General features: G+C 43.2%; 1 protein-coding gene across 1 annotated transcript in view; it reads right to left on the bottom strand.

The window, feature by feature from the left end:
• Window positions 1–6,968: 6,968 nt before the first annotated feature.
• KIAA1958 (KIAA1958 ortholog) overlaps window positions 6,969–12,370 on the bottom strand; it is a 74,455-nt gene continuing 69,053 nt past the window's right edge. The window contains exon 4 of the transcript XR_004061490.1: window positions 6,969–7,094. The gene's annotated coding sequence lies outside the window, so the exon portion shown is untranslated. The remainder of the gene's footprint in view (window positions 7,095–12,370) is intronic.

Below are 12,370 nucleotides of genomic sequence, written 5' to 3'. Positions count from 1 at the left end.
CTCTTTAAGGCCTCTAATCTGGATGCTTTGGTGTCAATGGATGCTTCCTTTTTCATGAAGATTTTGTAGATAAGGTCTGAAAGTTGTTCAAAATCTACCTGGAATGTACAAATCATAAGCTTACATGCCACCTTCACTACGCACATATGTTGCACATATTAGCATATTATATAACTGGGTGGTGGTGCATAAACTTCAGTAGGGAAAGATGTCTCATTGTAAAAAATATGTGTAGATTTACAGACATCTTTACATCTTCATAGGCTTTTTCAGTGTGTTACTTGAATCCTCACATGAGGCAAACTAAGTTACTGTTACCTCAATTTTTGCAGATGAAGAAAAATGCTAAGGGGTTCCAATGCCTGCAGGTACACAGAAAGCCAGTGGAATTGTCAGGATTAGCTCCTGGTTAGTCAGGTAGTATGAGGCATCATCTGGAGACTGTTGCTCTGCGTCCCACGCCAGCAGCTGGTTCATCACCCCCTACTAGGAGGCACAGAGCTCTTTGCTTTCTGGTTTGTCTTTGTTTTCACTAATAGCTAGTGCTTTAGCTTTGGTTTGGTTTTCTTTTTCAGATGGTGAAGACAACAAAGTAAGTCAGAGTCTGTACCTTTTATGTTTAAAATTTTGACTAGGTGAGATGGAAACCAAAACAGCAATGTTGGGAAAGAGCTTTCTTTCTTGTGCTTTGTTGTTTGCAACAGTGACCAGATAAATTTTCCCATTATCCTGGCGTTTAGCCAGCACTGCATGCCCTAAGTATGTTAGAGCATCTCTCTGCCTGAATGACTGTAGATTTTCTCCACCTGTCAGTCAGTGCCCACTTTTGTAAGTGGGAATGGCCACATGTGGGCCCAAGCCAAAGCTGTTGTCTTGATATTTCTCTGCCAGCAAGACTGCACAGCTGGCTGACAGCTGGGATGGGTCAGAAGGACTGAGTGTTTACAGCCTGTCAGGAAGAGACACACCAAGAGTCATATGGTCTCAAACTCTGCCCAGCAGAGGGCTTGTTTGTCCACAGAAAGCAAAATGCTGTGCATTGGCCTGTGTAGGACTGGCTGCCTTGCCATCACCCCTGGTAGTCCCTGTAAGGGGGAGTTTATGTCCCATCTAAATGAAGGGTTGGTTTGAAGCTACTCATTCTAAGTATAGCCTGTTTCCCTGGACTTTGAGTTTGCAAAGGTTGACTTTTCCCTCTGAGCTGGGCCTGTGTATATGTCCCAGTCTCCCTCTCACACAGATTGGTTTGGATTCAGGCCTAATCACTTTCAATTTAATACCTTGAACTGTCAGTTTGCTCTGTCAGCAAACAAGCCTGCTTAATCTGTCAGTTTGGATAGACCATCTTTTTTTGATGGGTTTGCAGATCACATAACACAGCAGTGTACTGACATAAATCAGGTTCCTAAGCACAGGAAGTTATTAAAGGTACAAATAACTGCTCATTCAGCTTTTGGTACTGATCTTCCTTTCAGCTAAGCATTGCTAGAGCAATCACAAAAAAAAATTTTCCATTTATAGTAATGGAAATGCTCCCCCATGCTCCTTTGTACCTTTTTCCAGTGATAAACTCAGAGGCAAGGTTTCAGAGATGTCAGTAGAATGTCTTGATCCCTGCAGTACATAAGAAGAAATTGTGAGTCCAGCAGCACTCACCACAGTTTTCTGGTGATGCAGACACATGTTAAGGATAGCTGGTGATATTCAACCAAGAGTGGAAAGTCTAAAACCTAATAAATTATTGCTTATCCAAAACCCCACCCCAGTGATATCCTCCATGTCTTAAGTCAGCAAATTGCTTCCCTCAGCATGGCTGAAGACAACTCAGTACAGCAGCAGAGCCCTAAAGCAGACAGGAAACATGGTGATTCTTGTTTCTGTGATTATTACTTTTTAGGCTTTCCACACTAATATGGTCTGTAATTCTAGCTGGCCTGTTTATTATGCCCTTTTGGTCCTTTGTAAGTCTTGTCAGCAATTTCTTAAAACTTTCTGTGGTTACCCTCTCACTTACCATTTTTTCCCTCTGCTAGACACATTTATTTCTCTCAGTTACATTGTGTTGCCTCTCCAGGTCCATTTCTTCCTTCCCTCCCTCCCATTAGTGTTCCTTCCTTGCAATATCCCTTACCTGAGCTACTTGGTTATGCCACAGCAAGTGTGCTTTAATGAAGCTCTATTTCAGTACTAAACAAGATGTAGTCGCTTTTTTGACAGATGCAAGCAAGACTAGGATCAGAAAGTTTCTTCTGGGAACCCTCAGAGTATGTTCAGCTGAGAAAGGTCATGACGCTATTGGATAGCTCAGCATCACCCTGAACTACTCAGATTCATTGATGAGGAAGTTGGGGGCTTTTTGCAGCACTTAAACAGTTCTGTTATTATTGAAGAGTGACATAGATTGTGAAGAGTGTAGCAAGCTGAGTCAAACGAAATGCTGGCTGATTCCGGCCTGAGCAGAAGCCTGATGACATGAGTGAGGGATGCTACCTGATTTTGGCAAAGACTAGGTAAGTAACAACAGCACCTGATAAAGTGCACATTGAGCCATCTCAGTCCAGAGCTCTCTGAGGGGACAGGTTAAGGCAAGGGGATGTAAGGCTCCTCTGCTTTAACCCACAGAGACCACCTGCATCTCACATGTGGTCAGTTTGCCACATCCTCAGGCTCTGACCCAGTGGAAGGCAATTAATTAGCACAGTCCTCCCAGAAACTTACTTTTGCCACCAGACTGTAAGGGTCAGAAAAAGAGGATAAAGCAGATGAGTGATGACTGGAAAAAGGTTTCTTTTGTGGGCCATGGAGCTGCAAGATGAGTTGCCGGTGCCATCTTGGAACATGGGTTTGTGCTGTGCATGTGGGAGCGCCTCAATCCTTTTAAGCTCTGGAGAGTTCTTATTCTCTGCTCCTCTGAGACAACTTCACGCTCCAGCTCAGTGCTGGGAAGTGCAAATGTCATCTTAAATACAAGATGATAATTAGAGCCCGGTGAGGCTTTAGTTCTCACTTTCCAAGGGAGGACTTGGGACTTCAAAATTGTATTACCCTGTGCTGGTGCTTCTCAGACCATCTGAGGAGGGAACCAGAAACCCCAGAGGTAAGTTTACCACACAGGAACAGTCTGTGTGCTGCTCTGTCCAAGCCTGGAATGTGACCTGGCCTCCACAGCACAGGAAAGTGCCTGGATTCATGCTTGCAAAGGCAGTGCTCTCAGTCTGACTGGAGCTCCTTCCCTTGGGATGAATGGTGAAAAAACAATTGGAACCCAAGCTGACCCATGGTTTCACACAGTTGAGAGCCTGACCCTCAAGGTAATAAGGTTTTGTCCAAACCAATGAATTCAATGCCCGTCTAAAGAGGATCAGTTCCAAAGAGGGAGGTTGAGAAAGATGTGTCAGGGAAATGCCTATTCTGTGCTAGTGAATATTTTAATGCATGGTCAGGACAAGCATAATGCCAAAGGAGGAGGCTTTATCTCCTCTCAGTAGTGCCCACCCAGATAGAATTCATACAGGACTCTTCCCTCACTCAGAGGACATAAATCTCCATCAGACAGCAATTCCCTGCCTCCCAGTTCTGTGATGTGTGTTCAGTATACATTGTGCATTCCACATAAATGTGCCATTAGAGGTTCATGTAGATACATCACTGTAGATTTCTTTCTTGCTTTTGATACTGCAATGAAAGCCAGTGCTGGGTCTCCTTCCTCCTCCCTGACTCTTATCTATGTTTTTCTTTTCTGTCAGCTATTTCCTACAATACTGGTTTCAAGTGGCAGGAGATCTACCTATGGGATTTCCTAATGCATATGCTCTAGTGAAAATTATAGGCTTCTCTTTGACAATCAAATTGATTTCAGAAATATCCCCATAAGTAATATTTACAGCAAGTAACAAAATACACCTTGCAGATCCCTATAAATATGACAGCTTTTCAAAACCAAGACCATTTTCATGAAGAACAAAGCAAAACACTGAATCACAGCTAGGGTTCTTACTGGTCTGACATATAATGCTTTATTTACAGCTAGTGTTAGCTTTCCTGCATTCATAATTCACATAATGCATGAGAATTGTGTCCTTAATTTTTTTTTTTGCATTTAGGGACTGGACTTGGGATTGAAAAGAATTCAAAACTCAGATGAAGGAGTAATGATCTTACTGGTTCCAGTTGAGTTAAAGATTCCAGTTGCAAGGATATCTGTTGAAACATTTTCATTTCATTAGTAGTCAGATGATGATCAACAATTATGCCATAGTGTTCTGCTTTATTCTGATGTGGCAGGGGAGATGTGTTATACAGAACTAGAACAATCAATGTCTGTATAGTGGGCATGGTAAACCTCACCAATCCTCTCACTGCACTGCAATAGGGTAGATAAAAACCCAGCCATACCTTTCCATTGGAACAGAAGCTGATTGCACATCAAATACTGCTCCCCAGCTCTGTGCTGTATTCCAGGTTGTCTTTTTTGTGACTTAAAGGCTTGTCACAGCTCCAGCTGAAATGAAGTTTTCCTCTCAAGAGAAAGTGGACCAAGCCATAACTGTAGAAGTTCAGGGCAATTATTTTCATACCTGATCACCAATTTTTGAAAATTACATCATTTGGGTGTCAGACCACGAATTTGACTTCTCATATAAGCCCCTCTTAAAATGTCTCAAAACCTGGTCAGCCCCAAACTGCTGGGTTTTTTATTTAAGTGCTCACCATTTATACATGACTGACCGAAAATGCTGTCCTTTGGTGATGCTATTTTTTGTCTGCTATTATTTTTTTAATTAATTCCATATCTTTGTTTATTAATTGGTAAACCAGTAGTAGTTTATATCAGTGCCTACAGATCTAGTGTAAATTATCAGGTAATGAAAAATAACTGTATTTACAATATGCCAAACAAGCGTACAAATGCGTGAACCATTAAAAAATATGATTCACAAGAAAGTAATTTTTGTACAGTGGCTCTGAAAGCATAAGCACTTAAGCTTCAGGGGTTCTTGGTCCCCAAACTCAGTCTCCTTTCTCCTAGGTATGCTTACTAGGGAGGAAAATCCATCATATACATGTTACCTGCCTCCATGAAGAAAAAGCTCTGCACCAGCTCTTTCCTTGGAAGCCCTGGTAGTGATGAAGGAGACCACTGCTCCCCAGCTCTTCAGAAAAAAATCAGTATTCATCCCCAAAATGGGACCACAGCATGTTCTGCCTTCCTCTGCCCTCTCCTGTCATTCCACTTTTTTCTCTTGTTTGAAAGCAGCTAAACTTGCTCACATCATCCTAGAGACTGCTTGGGATGCTGGGTGCTGAGAGCAGACAGAGGGCAGAGTTGCTCTGTCTTAGACACTAAGATGGAAAAACTTCCTGGAAACATTTAGTGAAGGAACAAAAGTAAAATTTTCACAGTGCTCCAGGTTTCCAGTCCATGTTCTGCCTGTTTTCTTGCTTCCTGCTGCCATTCTGGCAAAAAATAACCTGTTCTGGGAGTCTCTCAGCAATTCAATGTCATCAGACTCTCTGCCTGCCTTCTCCTGCAAGGTTTGCATGTTCAGGTCCTGGCTGCAGTATTTCCCCCAGGAGAGCAGGGCTATGGGGCTGTCACCTCCCAGGCATCCTATCCTCCACACCTCTCCTCGTCAACAAGGAACAAGTAGACACTGTGGAAGCAGTCATCAGACATGCCTTGCTCAAGACCTTAGGCTTATTCTTCAGCTTTCTTGTGGAAGAACTGAAGGTGTTGCTGGTGGTGGAGAAAGCCGCCACCAGCATTCCTGAGGATCTGATCCAAGCCTAGATGGATAGTGCAGAATGATGTGGCTACAAAGTCAGATCCATCTGTTTTCTTCATGGTGATATAGAAGTCCTCCAGGGGCTCACTCACCTTCACTGCTGGGATTGGAAATAAGAGGAAGGGGAAACGTATTACAATGTATTTTCGGAAAAGAAATGCATCACAGGTGGGGAAAACACATTAAGAGCTTCTCTCTGCTCTCTCTGAAGAACCCTGCAACAGCTTCCATGCTTCCTCAGAAATTTGTTTCTTGGCAGCCTTAGAGTTTTGGGAAGAGGCTGCAATGAAATCCTGTGTAAGCAGTGTAAGGGGTATTCAAACAAATCATATGCATTTCGCTTGCTGGTGCCACTTTTGCACCAGCTGTAGAAATCCAGATTCAGAAGAAAGGAGCCAAATTCCTGGCTTTTTTTTGAAGTGAATGAAGCTTCGAGTCACACTGAAGTGTGACTGTGCAAATGTGTGTGACCTACCACTTGGTTGTAATACTCTGTACTTTCACAGCAATGCGGTGCTTATGGAAATGGATACTTTTCAGGTGAAGAAGGAGAAGAAGATGAAGGAGGAGTGAGAAGAAAAAGAAGAAGCAGTAGCAACTTCTTCTTTTATCCATGAGATGTCAGTATTGCAATCAGACTGCCAGTCTGGCTGCTTTTGCCTGCCAATATCTTAGATAAACCTAACAGAGAAATTTAGTAAAAAATGTGAGCAGGGTTTTTAAACTTTGGATCTTAGCCAAAGTTCTTATTTTTTTTGGTAATGTTTTTGATGTTTCTGGGAGTTAATTTTTGGAGAAAAGTTCTCAAATGCCCAAGGTTACACTGAATAGTTCTAGAAGCAGAAATCATACCTTAGGGTAACAGAAGGAAATTTTGTGACATAGAGCCTGAGACTAAGGTTGTGCACAAGCATTATGTAAAAGGAAACCTTTAGCATCGCCCTGGGTTTCAAAGCTACTGGCTCAACCATGAAGGAAACAGGACAGAAATCAGAAAAGGTTACAGTTTTATTTGAGAGAAACTTGGAAAATCCCCAAGACCACAAGGACATAAAGAAGGCTGAAAATTCTTCACTTTTGAACTTTATGATAACTTCATTTTGTCAGAAGGGCTGACTCCCAGCACTGAAAAAAACCAGTATTCTGCAAAGTTTCCTGACCTTAGTGATGTCCATATAATCTCTGAGTCCTTTGGTGATGCACCAGTATCTCCACACACTGAGGGCACGGGGATAGCCTTGGTGGTGCTGGGGCTCACAGCACTTGAAGTCATCATCAGAATTAAATTGTTGAGCTTAGTTGAATATGCTGGGAAAAAAAATAAAGAAAGGGGATTAAAATAGCTTGTCCTAGTGACATGCTGCCACCCTTGCTGAGTAGTAGGAATTTATGTGTTTTTCACAAAATAGGGAGAATTTAAGAAAGATAATTTTCCCTGATGCTTTCTCATGAGTTTATGTGCTGAAAACTAAGAGGCAGCAATATTGAGTTACCCTAGTTTGCTGAAAAGCTAATCTATTGCCACACAGAGCTAGTAATAGAGAGGGAGTAACACAGCGTTACTGTGCTTTTGCCTTGCTGTAGAAACTGTGGGAGGATGGCAAAGGCAAAGGTTTTTCTTTTTTTAATTGGCGCTGGTACCAGCAAAAAACTCTCTCTATTCCTTTATTGGCTGACACTGTGCTGCCAGTGCATCTCTCCACCACGGGTGTCTGTGCAAGCCAGACAGGCAATGATAGTCAAGTAGCATTTTCCACCCATACACACTTTCTTCTCCCTGTTAGGCACAACAAAACAAGATCCTGTTGCTTCAGTGCACCAAAGACAGGTGCACTGGGGTGAATACTATGAGTTAAATGAAGACAGGCAGTGTGCATTTCATAAATTGAGAGCTTCAGCCCTATAGGCAGGAACTAAAAGCCAAGGATTCATGGAGAATTTTTTTACTGATATTCGGACATTTAATGTCCTTTTTGAAAGAGTAATGCATCTTTACAATACCACTATAATTTTATTATATCCACTATACATTAAAGTCTACTTTTTATAGGGCTGAAACTAATGGGATTTTGCAGCCCAATGAATTCAGCAGTGAGAGGTTGCTCTGAACATCCATGGACTGTGATTCCCACAGTGACTATCTCCGTGCGGCAGGAAGAGGGAAAAGGTGGTACATTCAAGGTCAGCGGAAGGAAGATGCTGGATTTCTTCTAACCTTTGATTCTTTTGGCCACTGCTGACTGTTACTGCAGTCCCAGAGGTGTAATGCTGCACACTGGGAAGATGTGATTTTAAAAAGAAATTTACATTTTTGCAGATTTTGCTGTTTATATAGTATATCAAAGATAAAGGAACTGCATAAATCCAGCTGAAGGACCCACTGCAAGAAAATCAAGCTGGAAAGAGAAACAGATGAGCCCTAGCAGGCTAATAATGCAGGCCCATTGTCTAATCCTCTAAGCTCTGGACTCCTCTGTAACAAGAGTCCCCAGTCTGTGGTGTGCACATCCCTGACATCTCAGGGTCTCGTCCTGGACACTCCAAGAAACATTGCTGGAAAAAAACTACACAGAGGGCACATGTGATAAATGCACATTGCTGTGCAAGTCTGTCAAGGGACAGAAGTCTCCTGAGCTGAAGGGACCCGCCTCTTCTGCACACTTCAACTAGTCAGTGGATAAAACCAGGACTTAATTTCATCTGAAAGGTAGGCTGCAAGCATTTTTCCTAGACTAAGCTGTTTTTAAAACCTTTGGTTATGGCAAATGTTCCTCCTCTGCCTGTGTGCAGCCTGGCTCACTTGATGAGCTGTGAGCTTGGTGAGTTATTAGGTGGACAGGTCTGCTAAGAAAGGCCAGAGTGCTCACAGAAATGATGAGCTACTCTCACCAGCAGTCTCCTTGACAGAGGTTTGCCCTCTTGTGCCCTTGGGTCTCGCTACAGCCCTCTCGCAGCCACTGTTCAGGCACTGCTTGCCCCCTACCTGCTCTCCATAGGGCTTTGTACTTCCCAGGATGTTTCTCTGTGCAGTCCATGGATCAGTAACATTCAGTCCCACATTTCCCCACAAACTGCTTGCCGTCTTATGTGATTGGCACACAGTAGCTCATCCAAGGACTACTTCTGAGAGCACCCAGAGCATTTTGGTAAACAACCTGCTAAAATCAAGATCCTAAATATACAACACCAGTTGTCTTGAAAGATATAATAGTTCCAGCCTCACTGATATTCTCACACTGCAATTAATCCCACTTAATTAACTTCTGACAGGCCTTGGCATGAAAGGTTGTTTCTTGAATCACAGAATCACTCAGGCAATTTATTGAACTGCAACAGGAGAGAGAGACTTAGATTGCTTCTGGCATCCCAAGGCAAGGTTTATCATGTGCTAGGAAATTAAGTCCTAGTTCCCACTTTTTCCATATTCCAGATCTTCAAAAGTGGTGTGTCTGGTTTGAGCTGAGCTCTGACACTTTGTAGCCTGCAGTAACAGCTTCTGATTAGTGCCACTCAGTGCTGAACGAAACAGTGAGAACAGGGTACATGGGTGGCCATTCAGGAATGCTTCATAGCACATGCACGGTGGTGAACATTAAAGTCTGTATCAGTTTTTCCTTTCCTTCCCACTACACACCTTTGTGTCAACACCTCAGCTGGTGCATACGGATGAGATAACCCAGGGGGTTATCTCTGGTGCCAGGAGGGCTGAGACCCCCAGCTGAGAATAAACATCTTGGTCTGGAGAGCAGATGTAGAGAGAGATAAAAATTAAATATCATTGACCAAAAGACCTTGCTTTACAATATAAGACTACACAAATTTCCACAGAAACAGAAGCCTCCTACACACTTCCTGGAAACATGCAGGGCTTCCCCCACGATGTTTGCATGCGTCTCCGTGGATATTTTTCTAGAAGCTGAGAGGAAGGGTCCTATGTATGCCCCATCAGAAACTGGATGGTAAGATGCACTGAATCCTAATCTATACCATTTCTTCCCTAGATGTAAAACAGAGACCTCACTCTCGTGCTGTATTGTTTATCTGCTAGTACTGTTCCCTGCTTATCCTGTGTAGTCAGTCATCTGTTAAAGTCTTATGTAGTTTAAATTTGTGTCTATCAAATAAATAATTCATTTTGTAATAGACTTAATCAACCATTATTAATAACTTGCAACGAGAGCGGGCTTTGTGGTGCTGGCACCTCAGTAAAAGTGCTCTCTAAAGCCAAACGGCTGCGAAAGACAGGAACTTGTTTAAAACTCCCCTCTCCATTTGTAAAAACTTTGTCCTCATAAACAACAAAAATAGCATGAATTGCTCTAGGGCTTGGATGTGTATGAGATCAGAAAGCGATGGCTGCTGCAATCAGCGTGCAGCTCTAACGCTTTCAGAAAAGGAGTCTTAGCCTAACAAAATAAAACTGAAATAAAACTACAGTTTGTGATGGCAAGTATGTATCAGCTACCATCTCTAAGAGTGTTCTATCACCAGAAGGCTGGAATAAGACTTATCCGGCTTTCAACTCCTCCAGGAAATACAGCATCCTTGCTTATGGGGTTTGAGGGGTTTTCTGTTTGGTTGGTTGGTTTGTTTGGGGTTTTTTATTGGCATAAATTGCTTTTTTCTGGTCCCAAAGAAAACACTTTATCACTTTCATTCTTGGGCAATGCAGAAGAGTCCTGAAAAAACTGGGATCTTGGTTCAATACAACTCCAGCTCATGGCCTCTGTTTAAAGATAAGGGTATTCCCATCCTGCCTCCATCACCGACTTCAGTGGCTGCATACCAAACCACAAAGCTCTTTGCCCAGCATTGCCTGTCAGGAGCCAGATGATGCTCCAAGCATTTGAAATTATGTCTGAATACTTTGTGGAGTACTTGCAGTACTGTTGGGGCATCACCCAGACATACTAATAAATCTACATCCTCACTCCTTAAGGAGTTCTTACTGGGACCTATCAGACAGAATTTGGAAAAGCATTAAGTAGCCAGGAACATGCGTGCCTATAGCCAGAAGAGCCACGGAATCACTGGTTCCCTGTGTTATAATCACATCAGCACTAGACGATTCTAGATCAAATCCCACAGGACTGAATTTTTATGTGTGTAACTGACAGGCTGCCTGTGCAAACTCAGTGCCTCTCTAGGTATATGAGTAACTGATAAAGGAGGAGATCTTGCATCTAAATCTGAGTCCTGCCCCCTCATCCCTAAAATGCCTTTTGTCTCCCTCTTCCTGGGTCTTCCTGGTGGGTTTATTTTCTAACCACACTTCAGGGGATGCAGGCTAGCCATGTGAACACACAGCACCTGAGCTTCCTTACCTTCCGTAAGGCAGGTTCCTTTGGAAAATTTATCTGTTTTTGGTTCAGCTGATGCCATACTCATAGCAGAAACCCTGCACAATCACACAACACTGCCATCTGTGCAGGCACAAGCCCTCTTGCCAAACGTCTGTCACTGAGATGATACAGGAAGAAAACAGTTATATTTTCTTGCCAAAGCATGCACACACCCTACATCTATGCAGACAACTGTGCTGTTATCTGATGGCTGGTGAGTGCTCCATGCCAGACCATTTAAGTTGAAACACACATGGTAAATGTCTGGACACCTAATGCTCTCCCCATGCTGATGCCAGGAGTTGCACTGTGCTTGTGTTTGGTGAGGGAAGAAGAGGAGAGTTGCCAGATGAGCTAATAAGGTGCCATCAAAACTAGTTAGAGCTCAGCTCTGATGTCTCTTTCCATCTCTGCATGCTTCTTCTAGAGCACAGGCAGTTCCTCATGCAGAGCCCGCTGCTGCTCATAATGCAAATCAGCAGTCACCTTCTCAGTGGCACTACGTCAGAAAAACCAGTGTCTGTATTCATTCTCCCTCTATGGAGGCAAAAGTACTAATCTTCCCCCACAACTACTGTAAATAAAGAAGATAAAGATATCTGCAGTATCTGGAAGTTCTGAAAATCCACAGATTCTGCTCACCTTCAACTGTCTCTTACTACTTTTTGTGCTAGCACATGCAGCAAAGACACTGACACACACCACAGGCTCCTGGCAGGTCCCACTGTTGTCCAGTAAGAACAAGGATTTTAGATACTGTTTAGAGGCCACCTAGCTCTCATTGGGGAGCCAGGACACACTTCCTGCTGGCCTGCAAGCATCAGGGGCCTGATGCAGCACCAATGTGGTCTGATCAATTTCTGGTCTGCTGAATAGTTTCATAACCACTTTTTACAACTGTGTAAACAGACCTGTCTCCAGAAGGGGCTCCAGACCCATGAGACTGAACAACACAGATGCTGTGGAGAGGTGACCCCCACAGCAGATGGCATGGCAGAGGAGGATACAGCTTAGCTCTCTGTTTTTGTATCATGGGCGATGTTTTTCTACTCAATAATTTCTTCATGCAACCCTTTGCGCATGAGAACTTCTGGCTACTCTGAGCCTTCAGGGACATTTCTGAGTGTCTTTCACCAAGGTCCAGACATACAGAAATCGCCTTGCAAAAGCAGATGAATGGCATCATCTCGTATGACAGAGTTAATTGTTCCATGGCTAGTGGCATCCTATCTCCTCAGCGCT

Source organism: Camarhynchus parvulus, chromosome Z (genome assembly GCF_901933205.1).
Source record: "Camarhynchus parvulus chromosome Z, STF_HiC, whole genome shotgun sequence".
Taxonomy (NCBI): domain Eukaryota; kingdom Metazoa; phylum Chordata; class Aves; order Passeriformes; family Thraupidae; genus Camarhynchus; species Camarhynchus parvulus.
This window is presented reverse-complemented; position numbering and strand designations above follow the sequence as displayed.